Here is a 25,197-nt window from a genome sequence, read left to right as displayed (position 1 = left end):
TCCAAAATCCTTATCATATCCAGTTGCTTGAGTAACTGCGTTTTGGTGTATCTTATTACTGAATGTCTAACCTTTATTGACATATCTTACCTTTGTACTGAACAAAATTTACTGAGCTATAATGTAACGAAATGGGCAATGTTGCCATCTACACACAATGCCCATGCGACGGGCAAAACAGAAGTCTTATACAAAACTTCTGCTTGTCTAAGAATGAGACTACTGTTTTGCTGACCCTGGGAAAGTGATTGTAGTTATACACCTTTGTATCTGTTGTATATCTTAGAAACAAGGAGAGACGGCTCTCACACCAACTCTGACCTTGAGTACCCCCATACCAAGGTGCCCTCTAAGATGCTATAAAGTCCTCTGTAACTTATTTCTATTATACCTTTACATTCCACGGGGATTCCAAACTTGTCTTAAATTTGCGAAAGCTCAGTATGGTTTCCACGTAGCCATTGGGACGAAAGCATGCATTCTAAATCCAACAATGTCCAACCAATCCAACGCTAGCACCTTCCAATCAGACTTCCTTGATTCCGAATTCCCCAAGCATCTTTGCTTCATCCCCGCTAAATGGAATTTTCCATTGGTTGCGTTTCTAGCAAGGAAGCGTCAAAGCGGACATTAGCATTGATACAGCTAATATTATACTGGAAGCTGTCTGACTGACCGGTTCTGTTCTAGCACTAATGCGGGAAAATTAAGGCCATTCCGAGACAACATTATAAGGTCATTGACCGCTGAACGCAATCAATATCGCCCTACAGGTTTTTATGACGCTAATGCATTTACAAAACAACGGCTCAGGAACACCGCAGGCTCGGTAAAGCGACCATACACTTCTGCTGTGTGCGGAATCAATATCACAATATGGAACATGCAAAGGCGCCGGCTTGATGTCGTTAATCATTGTCTGCTTGCATCATTGAAAACCATAAGAGGTGCTGTGAGGTTGGCCTATTTACGGAAGGATCTCACCCATGTTCCGACTTTGATAGAGTAACGCCCTGCCACGGCAAGAGGGCACACACATCTTGTCTTTGTCGATGAGCGCGTTTATGGAGAAAATGCCAGACATCGACCATTCTTTCGATCTGCAGGACAACCTGATCCATGCCTCTCGCTCCTTATCAACATGGCAACACTTGACATATGCATGCAGGTCTCATTCTGAAAAAAAAAGTGCCATGCATATAAGAAAGTAAAACACGTATATGGATCTTATGATTCAAGTAAGTATGGTTGAAATAACATTTGTATGATAATAGTAGTAGATTTCCTAGTCACACTTTCCATACTCCTGCACCTAAGATATTGATAGCTTCCCTGCAACGAGACTATGCCTTGTTAACAATTAAACACTGCCAATTCTGTCCATAGTAGAAGAGGTAAACTTGGTCTCTGACACTGTACCATTCTATCAATCCATTCCTCCCATCTCTCCGTCTGCGCAAGTGTTGCGGTAATCCTGGACAGCAGAATTCCCTGCCTATGGGCAAATCCAGCTTTGCACAAACTCTGTGTGCCGGTGATACGGCATACGGCAAAATTCTATAGAAGTACTAATCACATTGCCTTCTTACACCACCTTTCCACAAGACAGCCACCGTTGAAGCCACCAAAGATGTCACAGATCTCTCAATGAATTTCATAAGGACCCTTTTTCGCGTTTTATGTGTCACGTTGTCTGATCTTCTTAAATCAAGGAGGTTGAACCTTTTTCAACGTCCTCCTTGTTTTAAGTGATACCGTAGCATCGCGCAACATACTAGTATTCAAATGAGATCGCTTTCGAGTGGAAATGAGAGCCTTACGCGATGGCAGATCCGTATCATTCGGCTCCCCTCTGCAACCACCAACCCCATAAACTCCTAAACTCTACATGGTAAGACCTTCTATAAAACATCTATATTCGCTTTCAAACGAATCGTACACAACCTTCTCATCCTTCAATACAAGACATGGTCCAGCCTTTTAGTACATGTAGATCAGAACCCCAGTTATCCGTCCCTATCCTCCCAGCCCTCAGCCAAACACCGGTATCCCTACCTTTAGGCTGGCCCCAACACCGCACATCGCTCCAGCACCATCTGAACACACGAGCCTCACAAAGCTTAGCCTTCCTTTAAAGACACGGTTACATCTGAGGATACCTAATCACCTACCCTTTACAAGCGTACATACAACATGCATGCATGTAGGCCTCATGTTTACTTCATAGTGATACATCCCATCATTGTCGCTCACATGTTTCATAGCCCTGAGATATACATATATATGCTTTTACGCCAGTATTTGAAACCGCGCTTTCAGTTTAAGGCAGTCGCGGCTTTAAGATTCCTGCGGTTTAGCAGTTATTCCTAGCACACACTTGTTCTTAGATCCCGTATTTTCGTCGCCGTAAGCTCATAACGTCAAGATGCCAGCAGGTGAAGCCAACGTGTGTGAAATACCAGTCTAGAGGGCAGTTTGACACACAAAGATTCAACCTTTATAACCAACTGCAGATTTGAAATTCTAGGAATTATTATTAGAGAAGGACATGATTCATCAACTTTTGTTGGCTGTTGCATCATTTGACTCCTAGCCTTATTCATTAAGAACTAGACAATATCCAATTTATTTATCTAACATTTATTACAGAAGGACCTGATTCATGAACATGTGTTGCACCATTTGACTCCTGGCCTGATTCATTACGTACAAGACAATATCCAACTCAGAAGCCACCTCTTTTAAAACTACCAATACATCAGGGGAGAAATACACAACTAGATGTAAAACATGTAGATATCCACGTGATTGAATAATGGTTTAGAGTTTAAATATGCCACATGTCCCATTGTCTTCAGTCATTCAATGTGTTATTGATATAATTTTTCTTGCAATTAGCCTTCGAGCAATGATTAAGCAAAAAAAAAACGAAATATAAGATTCTTGTCTCACCCTCTATCTGGAACCAAACTCTTCCTCGCCATGAAATCCGCGTCCTTGTCATAAACGGGTGCCGACAGAAATGACAGGATTGGTTAACTCCTAACACGTTATTTCCCCAGGCAAGAGTTCTGGTTTTAAAGTCAGTAATAGCTGATGCTTATCCCACGTAGTTCATTAAACGGACATAAAGACCGAGTGTGCATAATGAGGGGGCCATAACTACGCCGGGCGGGAGACAATTGAAGCTCTAACCGCCTTCATTACCCAGTATCGGGAGTACTGGAGGGGAGGGGAGATTGGCATCAAACGACGGAAATATGCACCTAGGACGACGCTTAGCACTGATTATTGGAAAAGTGGGCGCCAAATATTATTCATTACTTTAAGGTATTAAAGGCCCTGAACTATGAAATTGTTCTGTAATTCTTTTATAAGCCACTTAGATGGAATATATACTTTCTCGTGGGTTTCATTGCAAGCAGTAACTACCACCTTCTGTGCTTCAAAGAGTAAGTAACCACTCTTGAACAAGTCACATTCGTGTTAGGGACGGTCGTGCGATCTCAAACTGAGGACATTCTTGAGGAAGTCGTGAACATGTCGTGTAGACTTCATCTGCCTTCTAAGGAAATGGTTGTCTTAGATCCCAGCTTGTCACAGCCTGCTTGAAAATTCCACGGAACCAAAATCGCACGACGGTTTACGACGATTGTGACCGCACCGTAACAAAGTATAACCACCTGAATGATATAATCATTCATCACAATTTTGGTCCAACTATTTTATGTAACAAAACAACCCAGTCTCTAGTCACAAATCTACTATTATAATAATAGAACCCATACGTTTTTTAAATTCATATATCAATTTCAAAATTCTCCCTCACTCCCAAATCAAATCTTCATTTTTCTGGTGATAGAAAGCAGTAAGCCACTTACCGCTAGCTCTATCCTCACTCTATACAGCTAGTCACCGGAGTCAGATCCTCCGCGTGCTCCATGTACAGTTCGCTGAATTAGCTCATCATCATCGGAATCACGCCTCCAAAGATTCCAAACGGAGAACTCCACACAGCCAAAGGGAATACAAGGCACAAAACCATGTCAGAGTTCCCGTTATGGATCAAATTTCACCCTCTGGTGACGACGGGTATTAAGCTATATTCGCCAAGAAAAATCTTTATTCCTTAAGTGCTGCTCCGGCCTCCTTATACATCTTGACTGCAATCCGAGTAGTTTAAGGCGGACGGGGAGGTCGTTAGCGAATGGCAGGCCGTGTAAGACGACAACTCACGGGAGACAGGTACTGTCTTGTGTACATCTTTGCTCCATTGTCAGCCGGGAACGGGAAAATCGATAAGCAGCTCCTGTTACTGCTAATCTTTGATGGTACAGACGGCAACATTTAGCAACACGGGCAATAACAGGGCAAACGGTATCCTCTATCTCTGCACTCATGGATAGATTACAAATGACCCAATATTCATAAGAATGGAAACATTTACAAATAGCATGTTTCTTAACAATGTACGGTACATTTGTCTATGGCAAGAACCGGGTTATTACTAATCGCTGATGGTACGATGGCAATATCTATCAACACAGGCACCATCGGGACAATACGTTATATGTAACAGTTAGATGCACTCACGAGAGCTTTAACATTCATTTACAAGAATGTTAAAGTATACATACAAAAAGCTCATTTCTTAACACACTCGTTCTCATTGAAATGTCGAAAATGGCATTTTTTTGGTCGAAAAATAAATCCGCTTTATTTTAAGTAAAAACTACCTGGTTGTGTAGGAAAAATTCCTCTTTTAACCATAGGCAAAAAATGGCAACTTATTATTTACGGTCCCATTGGTAATACATTACAGGGCAGGTAACAAACGTTACCGGTAACGTTTGTTACAACAGTAGACTTTACCCTGTTTTCTTCTAAAGGACTTACCTTATTGACTACATCATTTAGGTATAAGTGGATGTCCCAAGGGGCATTTGAAAAGTGGGCAGCTTTTTTACACCAGGTCAAATAGAAAGCTTAGACAGCATCAAACAATGGTAACGTTTGTTACAGACGTTTCTGTACAACATTTTGTTAAGCAAGGTGGGATACAAATAACAGTCAACAACCCTTTTTTGTTTCTTTAGGAAGTCGGAAAAACTGTACAGCGTCACAAAAACGGTCATTTCTAGTCTTATACGTGGATAATAAAACCGTGGCAACCATCGTACTAGTGGTGGTAACGTTTGTTACAGAATCTGGCGACAGGCATAAACCACCTCACACAGCCTCCAAGATCAGTGATAGTAGCGATCTGACGTGATCGGACAGAGGGCCTGGGTAGCTGGTTTCACCTACCGAACTATTATTCTGGGAACTGAATTGTTACATTTTTGGCTACTATTTGAAATCTTCGTTTCTTCTCAGGCGACAGCCATTTTTAGGGGTTGAAATCCCACCGGAGGCTGTAATAACCTTCTAAGCCATCAACCAATACGAATGTTGTTGTGCATCGTTTGTAAAACATTACAGGGGTTGTGGAAAAATGAAGGAACCAGTGATGTTGTCTATAATTTGCTCCATATCAAGGCGTAAAGTCAGGCGACAGCATTTCGACATTTAAATGAGAACGAGCCAACAATGCTTAAACGTTTATCTATGATAAGCTCCTATATAATTGATGCTACCAACGGCTACTCTCCAAGCAGAGGTAAGGCTCCGGATGTTTTTTAACGTTTTTATCGGGCTCTATTTCGCACCATTGTTTTATGTCTCGAGGCCAACTGTATCCAAAAACTCAATGTGCCGGGTTCATTACTCTATCATTACATGTCAAACTTCTTTCCGTAAGAGGCAAAGAAAAGCCCCATGGTGATCTAAACATAGCCCTAATTAAATCTGCCTATTGTAATCTAATCATCTCAGCAACCCATGGCGTTACCTGATTAATAATATGGGCGTGATTACGTCAAATCACGGTAGGGTCTGTTCCCTAGCAACACCGGGTTCATGTAGAGCAGTCACTACATTAACTCTATGTGCTTTTTACCTTGAGAAATAGTGCTGTTGTTTTTGTCTGTTTCTGGTGTGTATGTGTTTGTGTTTGTATGTCTATTTACATGTGTTTCCAGATATTTGTGTAAAGCGAAACTTACGATTCTCTGGATGAATTGAATTGATATTTGGTATGTGGGAAGGTCTAATCTTACATTATGCTCGATTTTGGGCCCCTGGCGGGTATAGTAGCCGAAGTTCCCTTTTTTGTACCTTTTGTCCTTGACACGCTATAGTTTTGATTTTTTTTTATTGTGGTAGATGGCTTTCGATGTCAGAAAAAAAATGGTATAGGTTTCATAGGGAGCTCATTTTTTTCCAGTCTTAGCTGAGATTTTTATTTACATCATGACCACTAGAGCAATCTCCATTTATCTTTAGTGAAATGTCACTTCAACCATAGGTACAGAAGGTATGAAGGCTGTTTTTGTTCCTTTTCATTTTGTTACTACATGTAACCATTAAGAAGCTGTTGCATATAGGCATATGGTCTTAATGAAAATGACAATGACAGTGATCTTTACTTAATAGAATGGCAGGTAAAGCAGTGAAGAAACAATTAACAAAACGCCCCCGCAGTTCTAAACAATCCAATTACTCCTCCTAGAGTTATCGTCTTGACACACATACACACACACTCGAACGCATCTGGTGAAAACACAACATCCTTTTTCAATTAAAAAAAGACGAATCCCAGTGCTTTATTCAAGTCCCCACGCGTGGAAAGCGAAAAGAAATTGCTACCTTTCTGCTCGAAGCGTCAGCTGTACAGTAAATGGTACAATGCAGCAGATTTCAGTTTCTTGGCAGCAGCATCGAAGTACTCGGTAACTATCAAATCCTCGTATAGTGATGTCTGGAAATGGTCTTGCAACTCTATTGTAAATGTCAAAGGGAGGCCGGCCGCGCAGTAAGATTTATCAACTGGCGTTATGAAATGCAATCTGCAGGCAACTCTATCGTGACAAATTAAGACGGACTGATGGCTATTTTTAGTCCCGCAAGAGGCCATAAGACATTCCCATCATGTGCCATTGGTGCGTGTTTATCCCGAGGGAGATCCAGGCGATTGCTGGCCCTCTTTTCTAACAACTTTGTTATTGAAGCTGTTGCTAATGCGTGGCTGGAAGACGTCGTAAATGACCACCAGGAGACAAGCTGCATTAACCCTGCACAAGGACGGCTTCAAAATACAGGAAATATCACAAGAGGCTTGGATCTCAGACTATAAGCCTTCTGTTGAAACCTAACCGCCTTAGACTTTTGATATGTTGAAGTTTCCGATGCATATCGATACATTTACTTGCTTACATAATTTGGATGTTTCTGCTGTTAGTTAATTTTGTTTGCTTATGTACGTATGTATAACTTAACTAGAAAGGCCGACATTTGCTTAAGAGCAAATACAGCATATTTCAGCCATACCCCTTCCCACGCAACATTGGACTGTTCCAAATCACCCCTGCGCAAAAATGGAACATCCTCTTAACAGTACATTATCCCCCAAAGTGGACTGGTATTGTGAATTGATTCCAGGTAAAGACAGAGCTTGCTTCTATTTTTCAGAAAATGACAATAATCACACCTTCCATTCAGAAAATTTTCATCATGACTGAAAATTGTTGAATGACATCATGTAATGTCATTAACAATTTTCGATAACTAGGTGTAAGTTTAAAAAAGTATAAGCTCCTTGTGATGTTGGTACATTTATTATTGCAGTGAACTTTTTTTATTCAAGTAGGGAATACGATTTAATAATTATCAAGCAGGTGCAGGTACTGTAGGAGCGTTTGTTTTCTTCAAGCTGGAAAACTGTTAAACTGTTTTACTTTGTATGCAATCAGCCATTGAGCCTATTCTTATTTTAGTTTAACAACTCAGTCCTGCCAGACCCGGAAGATACGATTGAACCTTGTTCGAGGATTTCTTTCGTCTGTCTGGTCAGTCTGTTCATACCCTGGCGCTGAGAGTGTTTTATTGGGCTGAAACTCTGGCAGTTTAAAGTTACTTACAATTTAAATTTTCAAAGTTTATGTCAAACAACAACAGCACTAGGAACACATACATTTGCTCTGGAGAAAATACAGCAGTTTTCGCAAGTTCCAGTCCAGTGATAGAAATGTGGCCACTATAGACAGGTGGTCACTATAGAGAAAAATGCTGATCTATTGACTAGGAGCCATACGTTACACATGATTTCAGTACACTGATCATTAATCATATAAACATTGCACAGGTAAGCCAATTGTTTAGATGTACAATTAAGTTCAAATAATTCTGAAGAGAAATATTGATGAGAAAATAATCATTCTCGCCACTGTCTAACTTATAATTACGTATCAAAACTAAACGCAGATTTTCTAACTAACGCACCTTTCGCCGACTTCATCAAAGGACCGCCGGCTATCAATCAAACACGGCTGTTGATTAGACTTAGAGTTTCAAACAATCATGTGCTGTGTGCCAGTTGACAGCGAACTTCATGCTACGTGATGTTTTACATTGCTTGGACCTTCTTTCCTACAGCGGTGCTTCTACAAAATATTTAGACTGGAATACTGAGTCCCACATGTTTTATAGAATAGAATTTGACGCAGAACAGCGTTTTTTGCTGGGTATTTTTCTTGAAACATGTCCGTGGGAATATCAGCGAGGCGGCGACGTAGGTATATCAGACCGTCAACAAAAGTCGCACGGCGCAGCGAAGATACTAGCGCTATAAATAATCGCTTCAACTAAGGATGGCAACCCGTACAATATTTTTGTATACTGTTGAGCTAAGTAAAGTTTGTTGTTTATGAGGTTTTAGTTGTCTTTGAAGCTTTGACCCGAAATATTTTAAAGTCAAACTGCTGAAGAGAAGTAAGTGACTGCTACGATTATCGTAGATATGGCCCTAAAAAAACTGATAAAAGAAGCCTTCTCAATAGTCTAAAATGCAAGAGCTTCCGGGGGGGGGGGCTTCGCCCACCTGGGTCCCCCCCACAGTGGCCCTGCCCCTGGACCCCGCCAGGGACATTCGGCGGCCCCCGGACCCCTGTCCGACGCTTTGAAAAAATCCTGGCGAGAAGTCTGTACGGCCTGAGTCTTCAAGTTAACGTATTGTGTGGTCCCGCTTATGAATATTAATTAGCCTTCGCTTTCCTCTTCGCTGATTGGCTGAACCATTAATTGAATTAACTCTTCCTGCCGGCTAGACGCAGGTGCAGATGTCGGCTCTGTGGGGTGAACGTCCGAAAGGTCATGGCATGGAGAACGAAAGAAAACCAATTTGCCCTAAAAAAAGTGCTGTAATTAAGCCTTTTACAGTACTTTATGCCAAAAATTTTACTTGGATCATTTTACCAACTATCTTATGCCTATCTATACCAAATGTTACTCATATCAGGGTACAGGGGTGCAAAATATACCGTTATAAGACCGTCAACAACAGTCGCACGGAGCTAACAGCGCAGCGAAAATACCATCGCTAGCGTTTCAACTTCGGATAACAAGTTATAAGTACTGTTGAACTCAGTAACGTTAAAGTTTGTTTTTAGTTGCCTTTGACGGTTTGACCTGAAATAGTGTTACGCTAAACTCCTGAAGAGAAGTTAAGTGACTGCTGCGATTATCATAGATATGCCCCTAAGAACTGATACAATATAAAGCCTTCTGAATAGTCTAAAATGCGAGAGCCTTTGGCGAGCTTCGCTCCCCCTGGCGGGAACACTGCTATATACGGGATCATGAGGCCCCGCTTATGAATATTAATTAGCCTTTTGGCCTCCTCTTCGCTGATTGGCTAGGTCTTTGATTCAATTAACTCTCCGGCTGACGCGCACATGTGTGGCTCTGTGCGGGGTCACGGAAGGTCACGTCAGGAGGCCAAAAGAAAACAAATTTCCCCTCAGAAAAGTGCCAAAATTAATCATTTTAAAGTTGTTTATGTCAAAAATTTGACTTGAATCTTGTTACCAAGTATCTAATGCCTATCTATACCAAATTTCAGCTCATTCGATTGCAATACCAAGGTACAGGAGCCAAAAGTGTCCTTTTTTGGTCAAAAATTGGTCAAAAAATCGCAAAAATAAGCATTTTGTTGTACTGTACACCAAAAGTGTTATTGAATTTATATGGGGGCATTATCAAGGCACATCTCTGTCAAATTTCAGCTCATTTGGTTGTAATACCAGGGTACAGGGGCCAAAAGTGTCCTTTTTTGGTCAAAAATTGGTCAAAAAATCGCAAAAATAAGCATTTTGTTGTACTGTACACCAAAAGTGTTATCGAATTTATATGGGAGCATTATCAAGGCACATCTCTGTCAAATTTCAGCTCATTTGGTTGTAATACCAGGGTACAGGGGCCAAAAGTGTCCTTTTTTGGTCAAAAATTGGTCAAAAAATCGCAAAAATAAGCATTTTGTTGTACTGTACAACAAAAGTGTTATCGAATTTATATGGGAGCATTATCAAGGCACATCTCTGTCAAATTTCAGCTCATTTGGTTGTAATACCAGGGTACAGGGGCCAAAATATACAGTTTTGGTCTAAAATTGACCAAAAAATCTCAATAAAATCATTTTAGAGGCAGATATGAAAAAACTGAGAAAAAAGCATCAAGGTATTAGCCCATTCTACCCCTGTGCCAAATTTCAGGTCATTCGGTCCAGGAACGGCGGAGATGAATCACTTTGAAGATTTGACAGGAGAAAGAAAGAAAGAAAGAAAGAAAGAAACATTACGAATACAATATATTTCACCATACTATGTATGGCTGAAATATAACTACAACGCTTGCATTCTTGTTTTTGATTACATAGATTCTAAGACTCTTGATTGTTTCCATGTGTGTAAACCTCCGCTGTATCGAGACGCTTATCTTTTCACTCGTTTCTTTTCTTACTTAAATTATATCTTATATACAACATGCAGAACGCTAGTAACAGTAAGTCGTCGACAGGAATGAAGTCATGTAATCATTATGTACTAGTTATTGGTGCTATTTTGCTATTTGTCAGCTTTCTTTCGACATTTATTTCTCGACTTGGTGGCTGTTTGTAATTACTTTGATTGGTCTGACTGTCCTGCCCGCGATGCTGTTAGATTGCTGTGGCCGATCTCCAAGCAACAACACAGGAACATATGATTGAGTATACTAGTTGTTGGTACATGTTTTATTTGCTATTTGTCAGTTTTCTATCGACATCTATTTCTCGGCTGGCTATCTACTTTGATCTGACTGTTTTGCCACAAAGATGTGCCGCGATGCTGTTAGATTGCTGGGTTCATCTCAAAGCAGCAACACAGCTACGTATGATGGAGTGTCCCACTGGAAGTAATTATTTTTCTGTAAATGCCTTTTAACAGTTCACAGAATGCATGCATATGGTAGATCTATGTTACAAAGTCAGTCTCTGTTGCACTGCTGCACAGAAGTAGGGAAATTGCAACGACTTATCATCATTCGCGAACACATTTCACTCCACGATGGTGACAAACCACTTGTTTGGAGAAACAAATCATGGAACGCTCACTCACAGTATATTAAAAATACACGATACAAAAACAGTTTATATACAGTAGAAACTTAAGTGGCATCAGCCGGGGGTTTTGTAGATAAGATTGATGTAGTGTGTCTAGAATATGCTGTTGATGGAGGCGTCTGAATGGAATATTAAAGCAGGAGATAATGTTGTTTTCAGATGTGGCGATGCGTTGTACAAATGCATGCGTTAGCATATGATCCAGTGCCGTTCATTTAGAAAATAGTTGAATTTTTCCACTCCATGTTCTTAGTGACAGGATACATTTTTTTTGAACTTATAGTCGAAGACATTATGCGTCAAGCTCCGTCTCTTAAGGACTCAGCCATGTCAGTTTGACTGATTATAATCATCCTGATCCTAACACTTACCGAACGACTGGCTTAGATAGTGGCTTACCCTTCTTATATACCGTGCATTGAAATCCCAACACAACTAATTACGTGAAGAGTTATGTACTTTTCAAGGCGGCGCCGAATCTGTCTGGCGTACGTGTGTAATTGTCAGCTTTCTACAACGAACATTTGACATTATTACGAAGGTGAAGTCATTTTCAAAATTGAATTTTTTTTTCTGTTGATGCACATGAAATTAACTTACCACAGTGAATCATGAAAAAGAATCTGCCTATTGTCAGAGCTGTCGTCTCGTTTGCCAAGAATATGATTTACTTGTTTAAAACGACGGACAAGGACACACGGTAATACCAACACACAGGAGACCAGTACTGGTAAATCAAGTGGTCGCTCCAAGCAATTTACAAAGACGATGGCAGTTGATGTATAGCGTACGTCTATTTCGTGTTCCTTGTAGGATAGTATAAGATCCCTTGACATTACCGTGTTTTGTTTCTTTAATTCGCAATCATATTTATCATTGATTTTTGATTAGTGTAGTAACCAACTATTTATGAGTGTATCCAAAATACACGCTTACTCTCCAACTGCCAATGACAATGAGAAAGTAATCCCATTACTAAAATCAAAGAACCCACATATTGTAGAAGAAGTGGGTAAATTTGTCTTCCACTGCCAAACAAGACGAAGTCAAACCCAATAAAACTAGCATCATGTACACTTAAGTAGCACAACATAGTCATAGAATGTAGTTCTTAGCACAATTGTACTTTTCTTTATTATACGTGTTGTTTGTACTTGCAATTAGCCATCGGTGAACTTGCAATAAACATATCATCATTTTTGCCCGTTAGACCTAGGGCCTGAAGATTGTGCGGCTAACTGTACAGGCTGCAGATAACCACCGATACTACCTAGTGTGACCCGGCAATCACGTGCCTTCTTGAGATCTCCAAAGTTGTCCGACCACTACCAAGGACGGAAACTGTCGGGTTGAGGCCAGAAGGTTGTAAAAATGGCAGCTCGCTCCAGACACTTGCGACAGTCGTATTGAGGTCACCTGAGTGGCCCGCTTCAGACCCTTAATGATTTAGCCCCGCCCATTGTAGGCTCCTCGCAATTCAGCACCTGGCTGCAAAGAGTGAGTAGTCGGCCCACCCAATAACAATTACAACTCTTGTGAGTGCGGTCTGCTATGGCCCATGCTGACAACCCCTCCCTGACTCAATTTCAGCGCGTTATCAACCCCGTAGCCGTGCATTTGACCGTGGCATCTCTAGCGATGCGACATTTCGCCCAAAAACGATTGCGTCATAGCTTACTGACTGTCAGAAGTCACCGCTGTACCAATACATCTTGGCCACCTACCGTTACCCCCACTGTCTCGGGACGTGAAATAGACTTCGCGTCTCGCCTAAGGTCTTGGTTGGTGTTGACATGAATATATGCAATCTCATGCAGACAGAAGATGCCACTGAAAGTTAATCGTCTCATCTAACATCATTTGTCATCGTGTCTAATCGATGCATTATATTACGAAAGACCGCATTAACACTACCTGGAAGAAATTTGGGGTCGAATGTCCATGGCAAATGGCTAGGCTGGTGGATAGAGAGATTCCGAGCTCGATTATGGAATCTGGTCCTGGACCTTGTTTATTTATTTATTAATCTAACTTCACAGACTAAAACGAATCGGTTGTGAGCCAGCAACAGAAAGCTGGCTCCTCTACGTGTTCGGCTTCCCCTGAATATACAAAAGATAAAACAATAAAGATAAAGGAAACCTAACACCAAATGTTACTGATAAGTACTAGCTAAATTAAAAAAGGAGACAAGCTATAGGACAAGAATGATGAGGCATTACAATTAATAATGATTAAGATAAGCGCTAAAACAACTGGCAAGAAATGAAGTGTGTACATGTAGACAGTGTGCACTGCGCATGCGTTCCCAGAAATTAGTACCTGACTTTGGTTGGTCTAGTGAATAACAGCCCACTGCTGGCCCTACTACTTCAAGAAGGTTATTGGACTACATATATTGATACAACATGTATTCTTCTGGTTGTAGATAGACATCAAACAGATTAATCAAATCCTTTCCAATGATGCATGCAATTCTTTGTCTGGACTTTTCAAATCGATATAAAGAGTCAAATTAGCAGACTTTATTATCTGACAGTAAACAGTTTCCACTGATGGCAGCTTCGGCACTATTGGACACCCGCAGCATTATTGTACGCCTTCAAATTGCTTCATATTTCATGTAATGATCAAAGTCATCTGCTACAGACGCCCCCGGCACCGAAATTGAAATCATTGCAAATCATAACGACCCTGACTGTCACCCATCTCTGGAGAAATCCCCAAACCGCGACACAGTCGATAAAGTTTGTATCTGAAAGAAGGTGCAGAGTTGTCCCGGACAGAGAAGGTATGGGAGTCATTTATGGAGCTGATAACGCTGAGCTGGAATCAGCAGTGTGCTGGGGGGGAGAGAAGGGAAGGATCCCGGAGGATCGACCGGGCGGGAATATCTCCTGATATATGGCCAGTTTGGTAGATAACGTGAGGCGCCAATATCTGCAGGGATGCGATCTTTAAACTATCGGGCATGCACGTGACGGTTTTGTGAAATCATGTCCTGTTGCCGCTCTTTCAACCTCCAGCAATGTACCCATGAGTTGAAATATTGGCCCCAATCCTACTTTTCTAACACCCCTTTTCTTTGGAGGCTGCGACCTTAGAGAGATAGCTGAGAGACCGACCACAAATTTGACAAATTGCTCAAAGAAGATCGAAGACAAAGAAATATTATACTATATTTTTGTCTGTTTGGTTGTCATTCTTTTGCATCTTGCAGCACATTCCAACTATGAAGACAAAGATCACCAAAGTCCAATTCTGGTCACTGTACGTACGGTCGCTCAGCGCTCGCCGCCTTGTGGAAAGGATTCCCGATCATGTAACGATAGATTGCTCACCAACTTTTTCTGGTGTAGCCTTTTTTTCTGAACTTGAGATAACTTGATTCCGTGGAATGTACAGTAGATATCTGTATCGTCTGCCTCTCATCATCACTAACCGAGTTCGATTTCCAAAGAGGGGAGAAAAAAATCGTTTTATTTGATCTCTTCAAATCTCGCACGCGCCGCGGTTTAACCTCAACACACACAAAAGACCTTAACCTCAAAGGACGTGCCTTCTATCTGATGCACAGCTCTACCGTTCACGTAAGCTACTGTGATTACAACCGCCAGATAAGTCACACAAACTTAGATGAATACTGTTGGATTTGCTCATAGGAAGTCGTGCAATGCAATGTCATTTCATGATAATGATAAATGGCTCAATCAACTTCGTCACAAAACAATTGCAGGGATTTGATAGTACCAGCAATATTCTCTATCATGGAAAAAGACACATTCGTATGGTGATGAGAAATAACGGTACGTTATGGGCTACTCACACGATGTGAAAAGCGGGAATTATCCATGGGAAATAGGGGACCGGGGGCCATTGGGGGAGTTCAGGGTCTTTAAGCTATTGGGTTGAAAAAGCTTGAATGTTATCTTACCCTAACCACTTTCTCTCTCCAAACATCCGCACCCCCCCATACCCCCCCCCCCCCCCCACACACACACACCCACGTCGATTGTGAAATCATCTGAAACTTCACCGTTTCAGGATTATATTATATAATTGTTCATCAACAAGATAAAGTAGTTTTGATCAGTAACTGACAAGATATTATACAAACATGTCAATATCTTCTTGCTGATTTGTTTCAATTCAAAACATAACTGTATTGCAGCCAACAAGATTTACACATAGCTACCGTACTGTAAAAATACAGTACAATAAACATACGGAGAAGACACGAACAAATACATCTACTCTAAAGTCAACAATATCAAAAATACATTAAATACGTCTTGCTATTGTCTACTAAATTGACAGAGCCTTCTCCTAATAACATTAGATACGTGTCACTGCCAATACTAAGGTTGGTACTGACATGACGTGATCGCAGCCAAAAATACACACTTGAGATGTTGCATGCTTCACCTGTTGCCGTATAAAGACCTATAGAGAGTTCTAAAAGAGTTCTATGTTGCACGAGAATATTTGACGACGAAACAGAAAAACTCAGTATCATCAGGTCAGTAGAGTGTGGAAACAAAGAAGGAAAGTGATATCGATCCCGTTAAAGCTAACCTTCCAATGGTCCTGACAGAGAAGACAGATGCTATGTAGAGTACTTACAGCTTCATTGTACCGGAGGAATTCCCTTAGCTCTTTTCGACAAGGACAATCAACAGGCAAAAGAAAGAACGCTTTTTAGAAATAAAGCCTGCTTGAAAGAAGGCCCAAAATGAGACAAATACCGTGTTTCATATGTTTTGCATTGGAAGCAGAATTTGTTACGGGTCTAGAAAATAAAGTTAGTCCGTCATTTAATGGCAGCATTAATCGGCAAGACCTGGAACTCGTCTGCACACATTAAGATAAAACAAACTGATATTTTTGTAACACCCAAAACAGGCCCCGACCTAAAGTACCTATCGACCCAATGGTACACTAAATCAGACAATGGTGAAATCCCGGTTTCATCGATTTCTGGGGCGGTGTGCCTCTTTTGTCACCATTACAATTAGCGAAGCAAACAAAAGAATCATTGTTTCGATCCCTCGACACCCTTACGTGTAGCATGATGGATAGAAACCTGTAGGTAGTATTACTCCGGTAAGACCTCTTTGTTTGCTGTTGCGATAGGCGCCATCACAAGTTCACAGGACTTAATGTTATATAACGTTATACCACTAGCTCTCTGCAAATAGTCTGAGGAACATTCTGTGCAATGGATCCACCATTGTAAAACGCTGATGGTTTCAAGAGTCAATGTTGAGTTCTTGGGTGATTGTAACAGTCTTCTGTAGAGATCTCACAAAAGCTGACCTTAATTGGAAAGATAATGAAGACCACACAGAAAGATCACTACTGTTATTTTACATTTCAGATTGGGTGATATCTCGAGGAGCAGCTGGGTCTTTTTATTTTTTAGTTTCATGAGCTTACCCATAAGTACGACGCAGTTTTAATGTCAACTTTTATACTCGTTTTGACATTTTGCGCTAATTGAACCTTTTTGATCGCGAACGACATTATCCACATTAAGTCAAGCGATTTAAAGTTTGAACCGACAGCTCGACACTGCACAGACCATACATCTGATGAGGTACCAGCACTACATTAATCACAAATTTCTACATCATTATTTTGACATAAGTTTGTAACTCAATGTGCTTGTGCATTAGGCTTTAAAATGCCAAACTCATTGGCCACACATCGTCGCCCGAAAGCAAACCAAGGACATTCTTAGATAGTCTTGCTTGGGCCGTAAAAAATCAGCTGTCTTCTTTAGAAATAGGCCTGATTAGAGCTTTGTCGGTGGTTGTTTTTGTCACAGCCTACTTGATGAATTCTATCCGATTTCACAATCGTCCGACCACCTTCAACTAGGGGCGGGGGTGAAATCCGGTACAGAAAATTCAGGGCCAGCTTCAGAGAACCAGGTACAGGTCCATACCTGAATCTGGACCTAAGTGTTTATGAAAAATTGTGAATGGTCGATGCTCAAAACAATGGTCCGTTTTTTTTAAAAGGGATCTATCTGTCGGGGTATCCACCACCCACTGACGCTTTCAGATCCTGTCTTCATGTTAAATCTGCGAACTTTACTGTAGAAACTTGGTAGAAACTACTCTAAATCCTACTCTACTTCGCTCTTGTTATTTTCTTGAACCAGTAAGTGCCAAAACGTCTTAACAACTGCCGATATAATCTAGTGAATTTCTACTCGGTCCAAAATCCGGTCCACTGATTTTTTGTTCCGGCACATCTTTCTGTTCCCAGCCCCTACTTACGACGAACCTTACCGGCACGTACCACTGAAAAATGCCCGTGAAGGCGGTGCCTATTCGTCTACCAAGTAATATCTATTAAGCGCAGTCTCTGTGTAAAGTCCGAAACACGTCACCAAGTTCGGTGATGACGTGAACTCAGGCAGGCTCTAAGTAGAATTTGTGGCCGTACATGAATGCTTGATCACCCTTTGAAGAAGTGCGTTGATCACCTCTCACCCATAACATGAAGTTAAAGGCAGGAAATTACGTCACTAGAATAACGTATAATCATCGGGGCGGGCCAATGACGTCTGTCCTTTATGAGGTTTAAATAGAACTGACCCCCCGTACATGCCTAATTCACGTTGAACCGTCTGAAGGGCGCATGGCTGGACACGTGTTATGTCAGGTCATACACAGAACACTGACTATTAGGTATTCAGGTCATACTAGCAGTGGAGAGGTCCCCCGTGTCTACTGTGATACATGACACATGGAAGCTGTTAGCACCACAGACGAACACCACCACCTGCATACAGTGTCAAAGTGTTAATAACGCCAAACGGAGGATTGGGATTCCAAAAGGGTTCCCAGAGTCACCCCTTCGCAAAGCAGACGATCACAGTCATGTGCTCTTAGAGGAGCTGTGCTGAATTAAGGATCTTATTTGTAAGCGTAAAACTTTAGCGTTTGCAATGCTCTAATGTTTTGCTTAACGTTGTCACAAATGTATATCTCTGCGAATTCAATCTTGTGCCCAAGACTGTCCGTTACCTTATTAAGAATCACTTTTAACATCAACAATGCTCTGACTCCTTTCTGTGGATATCAGCACTTATTACCCCACATTTGGTTCAGTATAATATGTACCCTGTTACGATATCTTCTAATTTCTGACACGCCAAGAATCCAGTTTAACTGTTACTATCTAAAAACCACATGTTACTTATGTCAGCAGCTGGTCGCATCGGCCATACTCGCCTTGAAAAAAAAAACCCACACACAATCGCCTGGGAGCTCGAGGGGTCCGCCTATGTAGCAATTACGGCTTATCGGTATCAGATAGGATTTGGCACTATGATGAATTCTCCATATTGGTCGTTGCTGCGCATGCAATAAAGCAGTCTGCATTGAGGGGATTGATGCACAGCTTGACCTTGTCTTTTATGGTCCGTTATGAGCTCACTTGTTATGTGTAAAGTGGTAGGAATGCCGAGGGAACTACACGGTGTCATCTAAGGACACTCGTTCATTCATATTCACATTCACACTTTTGTGGTGCCTATTGGTATATAGAGCAGCAAGTTTCCTTGGTGTTTTAATTGCAGTGTATATTTGTGCAGGAAGGGACTGTCAGCTCTTTCCCTTTAAAATGCTTGGGGAACCTCCTCGATTACAGAACCCCGCATTTTATGTCCCTTCCGAGTGGAGCCCCAACCTAGATGACCTGCCCAGTATAGAGCCGGGGTCTCACACATATTCCTTATTTGAAAGGAGGTCTCACACATACTCCTTATTTGGAAGGAGGTCTCAGACGTACTCCTTATATGGAAGGAGGTCTCACAGATACTTCTTATATGGAAGGAGGTCTCACACATACTCCTTATTTGGAAGGAGGTCTCACACATAATCTTTAAAAGGAAGAAGGTATTACACATACTCCTTATATGGAAGGAGGTCTCAGACATACTCCTTATTTGGAAGAAGGGGCTCAGCTGTGAGGCTGCTTCCACTTGAGCCACAGGGACATCCCTCATCTAAGGACAAGTCAGGACGAATCTTTGAAATGTCCTGCGCGTGCCCTGTGGTAGGAACGGGCAAACTGTGACCGATACAAAGCTCCACAATAGAGCGGATCGAAACGATGTTTCTAGAAAATTGCCTGACGCCAGACATTCTCGGTATGACTGCCGTATCACCAGACATTCTCGGTATGACTGCCGTATCACCAGCCGCTGACGGCCAGGCCACAGCAGTCATAATTTCAGCACCGCGGGCATGACCCGCCCTCTCCTATCAACGACACCACAAATTCCATCACGTTGTCCAGCGGCTATTGACCTCAAAAGCCGTGAAATGCTAATCCTACTTTCTGCGTACGCTATCGCCTTCCAGGAAAAAGTATTCCTGTTTTAGGCTCATGGAAATGGAATGGAATATGCTTAAGAGAAAATGAAAAGTACTCTAGAACGAAGTTCTCTCTAGGATGCAGCTGCGTCAATGCACCAAGAACACTACATGAACTTTCTACCCTGAGCTGTTTTAAGATCGTCTTATACATGCGGTGTTGTATCTGGAAGACGACATCTTCTAACACCAATGTAAGTAGATATTTGATATACATAGATGGATTCAAGTAAGCCAGGTATGAAAATCATCGAGCGAGATACCGATATACTTGAACGAGCAACGGTGCATCCACATTCTTGCAACCAAAGATACACCGTAACTTTATAGCGTAGCAGATATGCCACTAATATAGAAAAACAGGACCAACTGTTTCGATACACTGATCTTCAGAAATAGCATGCGGTTTCCAGGCAACGTAATACTACCTTTCATCAGTCGCTGTGTGAAATCTGGTTAGCCAGCTTACCTTCCGTCCCCACCCGCAGCGGGGCCTCAGACACGTTGTTGTGATTAGCTCAATAGACTTGATTTGCACTGTGGTATACGTACTATAAATAGAATATGGACGTCGAATGATTATGATGACACGCACAGCACAAGGTTCCATTAATCTGAAAGAGATGCTTAAAAGAAAGCAAGATTGCCGTCGTGCTAGTCAGCATTTATCCTACAATGACATTGCGTTCTCACGAAATGGGCCATGCAGAATGGTTCTCTCAGGGACGCTTCCTCTCGTGGTCTTTTCTTCTTATATGTACTGCGATGAATATACGAAACAGTTCCTACATTCAACTATTTGGAGGATTTGCCTTTTTCCCCTTAATCTTGTTTATAATTAGTTTTGCTTTGTTGTTTGGTTAAGTTTTGTTGTTGTTGTGTCTATTTTTCTGCATTGCAGCATTGTCAACTAAGATTGTATTTTATCGGGTTTGGTGGAAAAATATCAGTACATGTACAATATACAGGTAGTGATCTGGTACGTAGTATCTACACAGGTAGTATCTTGTGCATTACACAGGTAGTGATCCTTTCTAGGTAGACAAATAACCCCCAGGTCATTGCCCGGTGTCCCGGACTGTAGAGCCTCGACGCCGGTATTACTCAAGGAACGAGAAACTATCGGAAAATAATTCTTATTTCTTACAGCCCTTATCTTAACTCCGCCTCGCTCCGTCAATGACAATGTTTCACCTTGACATTTTAGACATGGATTTTTTCGCGCCCTTTGAAACTAAAATACCTACTTCTTGTCTACTGTTGAGTAGAGTAATGGTATCGGTTGTTTTTCTCCAAAATCTTGATGACTTCTGGCTCTTTGTTGTAGAAAACTTCAGCCTGCGTCATTGATCTGTCTCCATACCCCCCTCCCTGTTCCAAAGATCTTGATTGTGATATCGGGCATTGAACTTAAGGCTGGACAGAGGCCGGGTCGATATGGCTTCCCTTTGTTGTGTGTGATTGTTTTTGCACATGTGACCGATACCAGCTATCAGCCGTTACCCAACTTTACTTATGTACAACCGTCATCGCTCCCCCACCCCTTCCACTGAAGACTGCCACCACTGAGCGGTCAAAGATGTGTTCGAATAAGCAGATTTGTGTCTGTCTTTTACGTCTTTTTGAATAGTACTTTTGCATCTTGCATAAGATTCCAATCATGAGATCAATGGTCACAGAAATCAGATTTCCATCTCAGTAGGTATATGATTTCTCCGCAACCCTCGTCTGATGGAAAGGAGCCCTTATAAACAGTATAGTCCAGTGGTAGTCTGGTTCTACTGCTATTTCCAAAGACCCGTAGGACTTGGAATAAAAAAATAGACTTTTTTAATGAACATATTGGTACCATAGTGCTACTATCGTTCACCTCTTTGCTACATTTTAAAAATCGATTCTAATTTTATTAGATATATTTGGACTCTACGTATTAGGTGCTGACATAGGTTCAACTTTGTATCGCTTCTTATGAGAGCTGTAGTATGGACATGTGGAGCCTATAAAACATGGTTTATCTAATTCATGGCGAACGTGAATTTATCTGTACCTTCTATATATCGAAAAGTAGGAAACTAATCTTGTACACGTTTGAAGAGGATATTTCTATCATTGTTGCACAACGCGCAGTCAACAATAGATACGTATATGTACCCTTATTTTTCGTTATACAATCCTTGTGTTCAATAGGTTTATGTAGAGCGCGCATCTGTTCAATCTGAAGTGTCATTGACGTAATTGGGACCGACACTTGTGCATGCAACATATCCTGTGAAACATATGCGGCAAATCAACTGCCGGTAGAGATTGACAACGACGGGATGATTTTCTAAAAATATATCTATGCGAAGAAAGCAACATATATAATGCAACATGTATAATTGAATCTGCACACGAGAAAGATGGGATGCAACGGATATGATAATTGTACATGATGTCTTCATTTATTTTGCCAATTGCAACATCTAAAACTTTTCAAGATAAGAGTGAATAAACATCTTTCTTCAGAATCCAGTACCTGTAACCTACAACTACATAAGTGGCTGTTTATGTAGATGAGCCTTGTTTTGAGGTGAACAAGTAAATTAAAAAAACACCTAAAAAACAAACCAAATACCACAAAGATCCATCCATAACTTCTCGAGTTATGCTGTTCACAAACACATAGAAAAACATAACCTTCGAAGGTAATAACCCGGACGTGACTAGTATTCGTAGATGTACTACCACGTCAGTGTTGACGACCAAGATAAAAGGTTCGCCTGACATTCTCCCAACCCAAAGGACGACACGTTCTTCCTTGAAAGAAGTCATAAATGACCCCTGACCTTGTGAAATAGCCCATTCGCGGGAGAGCCCCATCGCTACCTTTGGTGATAGAAGTGCTATCAAGCCAAGGCTCTAAAATTGATATCATTGTGTACAATTTCGAGTACTCTTTCAGTGCGAGGAAGATAACATCTCTTTGAGAGGTCTTCGAGGATATAATTTCGCACAACGACGGCTATAACTTTTGGTGGCAGCAATGGCTGTGTAGAAAGCTAGTATACGTCCTACTGAAGCTAGGAGAGAGCCGGAACCAACTATTGTCAAGGAAAGCGGAAATGTCTGGGTTACAGTGTCATCAGTAGCTACTCAACGGTTAGAAACTAGGCTAAAAACACAGTTTGTCTAAAATTCGCAGCACGTATACGTCCTGTTCTATCTTCAGATAATGAGCAAAAACAGACATATTCTCTATTTCACGTTTTCCATGACCTCATTAAAGTCAATTCAGGATGAACTACTGGCAGTTCCATATCAAAGGAACCTTTCCGTCTGCCCAAACTAACCTGATCAAAGGTGCCTGGATTGGGGTCTCCGGATGTCAGACACGGGAACTGAACGACAATAAATCCCCCTTTCCACTAGACGGCGATCGTGCTGCGATCGTACTGCGACCTGAAGTACATCTATGTGACCCTTGATTTCATATTGGAATATGGTGGAAAATGTATGTATGTCTGAAAAGCAAAACGTATGCCTGAAAACGCAGCAAAACACAAATAGTGCATATTGTTTTATTTACGAAGTTTGTTGAGCGATCTGTCAAATCTAAGCTTAGTGCTGTCGCCACCCCAGTGGATATTAAGCCGGGTTCACACGTGCGTATATATTCAAGTCCGTATGAGGTCCGTATGGAGTCCGCAGGTCGCTGGAAAAAAATAGGAGAAATTTGACAAATATAGACACACAACATACCAGAGGAGTTAGGTGGCTGAGTAGTATGGTTTGAGACCAGTCAATTCAACTAGCATGTTATCTGACCAATTCTATTATTTTTAGCGACCTGTGGAGCCTGGTAAAGGTTAAGACTTCCATACGGACCTCATACGGATTTGAATATGTACGCACGTGTGAACCCACCTTAATTGCTTTGTCAACAGTACACGCTACACGCTGCATCATTCAATGGCAAAGAAAGAGCTTCCGAAAACAGACTCTGGCTTGAAATACGAACATGGCACAGAATATATAATTTGTGAAAACATGACGGTTCTGGTGGTAATTATTGGCTTTCCGTTAAAGAAAACTTCAGCTTGATAATAGGACAAATTCCGAAATTTTGTCTCACCTAGGTCAGTGACTTAATCGGAACAAGGAGGTTTAAAAGAATCCATTTTAACCTCCTTGGTCGGAATGATGTTCTTTGGTCTATTTGATCAGTGCCGGAGCATCACAAACATATCTAACAGAGTATCCCTTATACTGCCGACAACGGAACGGAATCAAGGCACCACCTCACAGCGAGCCAGATCAACTTTGAAGTCTGCGGGAAATTGTTCTGTCATGGTGCGTGATTCCAGAGTGCACTAACAGGTATTTTGATGCGTAAAGATGCATGCATGTAAGATAGAGATAGCATTGGAAGCGCCTCGAGCGTGACCACGGAGTGGTTTCTGTTTGCCCATGGAGCAGATGGATATGCCGAATCTAGGATAAAAATGTGATCTGAGATGGAGATGTGAAGACTGCTCCTCCGTGGCTCAATATCTTGAAAAAAACATTCTTCAAATAATCGCATCAAGAAAAGATGATTTTCAATAGTGCGTTTGAGTCAATAGTTGCGGCGCCATAAACGAGCACGCAATATAAATCTCATGGCTGGATATTTAGAGAGTGCTGATTGGCATTGCAGACTCTGACAGTGTGTGATTGGCAGCCTGGTTGATTGTACAAGCACATATATGACTATACATGTACATATGCATATCTATTAAACAGGCCTTAGAGCGAGCTACATGACAACTAACTTCTACTATACGTCATACGCAATTCAAACACCTTATACATACTTCGAATAGCCTCCTTTAAGGCTGGCGCGTTGCGGATGTCACTCGTATAGTATGGAGAAAGAATTGGTTTACGAATCCGCCCTCTGATGCAATCTTTTACACATTGTGATATCACAAACTGACATCCGAATCTCTCCGTGAGCAATGAAAACAGGCTAGCAGCACACTGAAGAGGAAATATTTGGTCACCTCTGTGAAAATGGGCTCAGAGTTATGTTTCTCTGTTTCTTCTGCATATCCTGGAAAGCAACTAGGAATAGATTGTCATGATATTTTGTACGTGCGAAGACGAAGGCTTAGCCTCCTGGTGGCCTTTCTTTATACCTGTTGTACTAATCTTGATTTCTGGGCGGCAGGTAACTTTTGTACGTGCAATTTGCCCTCGGACATGCTTTCACAAATAAACAACTTTAATATCGGAAAGATTGGTGTAGGTTTAGGT

The 25,197-nt window shown here is 41.4% G+C and overlaps 1 protein-coding gene across 1 annotated transcript in view; it reads right to left on the bottom strand.

The window, feature by feature from the left end:
• The window catches only part of LOC118410354 (small conductance calcium-activated potassium channel protein 2-like), a gene marked incomplete in the record, with an annotated part of 141,176 nt that overhangs the window by 98,934 nt on the left and 17,045 nt on the right, over positions 1–25,197 (bottom strand).

This window comes from Branchiostoma floridae, chromosome 2 (genome assembly GCF_000003815.2).
Source record: "Branchiostoma floridae strain S238N-H82 chromosome 2, Bfl_VNyyK, whole genome shotgun sequence".
NCBI classification, from domain to species: Eukaryota; Metazoa; Chordata; class Leptocardii; order Amphioxiformes; family Branchiostomatidae; genus Branchiostoma; species Branchiostoma floridae.
The sequence above is the reverse complement of the archived record's forward strand: the minus strand, read 5'-3'. Positions and strand labels throughout refer to the sequence as shown.